Source organism: Vigna radiata, chromosome 9, assembly GCF_000741045.1.
Source record: "Vigna radiata var. radiata cultivar VC1973A chromosome 9, Vradiata_ver6, whole genome shotgun sequence".
Classification (NCBI taxonomy): Eukaryota; Viridiplantae; Streptophyta; class Magnoliopsida; order Fabales; family Fabaceae; genus Vigna; species Vigna radiata.
The window spans coordinates 15,631,558-15,633,519 of record NC_028359.1 but is presented as its reverse complement, the minus strand read 5'-3'; positions in this window follow the sequence as shown (position 1 = coordinate 15,633,519).

Sequence of the window (1,962 nt, the reverse complement as noted above, 5' to 3'; positions counted from 1 at the left end):
TTATTATTTTTACAAAAAGTAGGATTTTAGTGAACTTTTTAAAAAATGAAGAACCATTTTGAACAAACTCAAGAGAAACAAAAATAGGTATTAAACCTTCTTTATACTCTCAACATTATATTCTCTCTTAACCTGTTTTTTAATAGTTTTTATTTATACCTATATATCTAGATAATATTTTCTTTTGTTTACAATCCCTTTATATTATATGAATTTGTAAACGGATTATTTGTTCTACTAAAAATTAAAAAATATAATATCTATTAAAATAAAGTTGTTAAGATTGCATATATAATATTATTTGTTTTAAAGTTCTATTATAGTTTTATCCTCTAAAGACATTTTTTAAAATTAAAAGAAGAACGGTTTTATCTTTAAATTTTTTTTGAAAAGTTAAAAAAGAAAAATATGTTTACTCTCTTAAACTATGTTAATAAGAACATTTTGCATACTATCTTTACAAGTTCAAACCACTAAAAAACTTATTTCATTCACTATCTATGCTTGATGTCTAAGTTAAATTTCAACAACTTTAAATAAAATTATCAATATTTAGAGATGTATACAAAATTTGAATTGCTCACACTAGAACAAAAGTATCATTTAATTAAGATAATAATTTTCTATAATTTTAAAATACTTAACCTATACTTAAGTGTTTTGTTCCTGCTACCCAACAATAGTCTCATATAGTTACTTCCTCCACCCAAAAATTTCTTATCTCACCAACCAGAACATCGTTTTAACATTTCATATTAGACCATCCGAAAGGTAAAAATTGTTAAGGTGAAAGAAAGAACAACCATAGTTCTTTTTAGAAACTTGTTTGGTTTGCAATCAAATAATGAGAAACTAATGTAAGAGCCTCTTTTCAGAAACTACTTGAACAACTTTGATTGAACTTCAAAATTTGAGTCACAAGCTCATCCACATTTAAAATTCAGAAACTAGTATGCAACTAAAGAGTAAATTCCAGCACAAAAAGGGATTTTTATTTCACTCAACCAGAATACAAAGGAAATGTAAGAAGAATATTGCATTGCTTAGGAAAACAGTTCCTATCATTATGGGAACATAAACACATTAGCCCAAGAAACCAGCATCAAACTACCTCGGCCCCCATTGCTTCCTTCAATTCAACATGACACAAGCACGTTAAAAAAACAATTTCAAAAAAGAAAATACAAAACAAAACATCATACTAGGTGTCTGTGTAGATGAATCGCTGGGGGCTACATTTACTTACAGGCTACATTGTGTTAGAAAGTGGAAGTAGAGGGTTGTGGAGTCTCCCCATGAAGTTTACGAAAATCAACTAGTTTACCTCTAACAATTCTTAACCAGTTTGGAGGGTTGACAAATTATCCCTCAACTGTTAAAAAGTATTATTATTCATTGTAGACACAATATGACCTATAATAGTACAATAGTTGAAGAAATAACAATTAAAGGATACAACAGTGTCTATACTTCCTAGGCAAGGAAGACTAGAATTATATTATATTTCTCAGAAAGTAAGTCACATTCAAAGCATTTGCCACTGTAACAGAGGGTAAAGTTTACTACAAGCAAATCATCATCAATTCAAATGCAACAAACACTAATGCAGCGAGGGGCTTTTACCGCGATTATTTTTCACTATAGGTCGCAGTTTACGAACCGCGGCATATTCAGCCGCAGTAGTAAGTCAAAGACTTTAGGTCGCGGTTACAACCGCGGTATATAAGTTTCATAACATGCCGCGGTTGTCCAATGAACCGCTGCCTAAATCCTTTTTTTAAAAAAAAAAATTGTCCACTATATGTCGCGGTTCAACCGCGGCATAAGACCCTGTTATAGGCCGCGGTTAGTGCAAGAACCGCGACCATATGTCTCTTTTTTAAAAAAAAAAAATTAAAACGAAACACTATATGTCGCGGTTCAGGTCACAACCGCGGCATATTCCCCTGCAGGTTTTTAAAA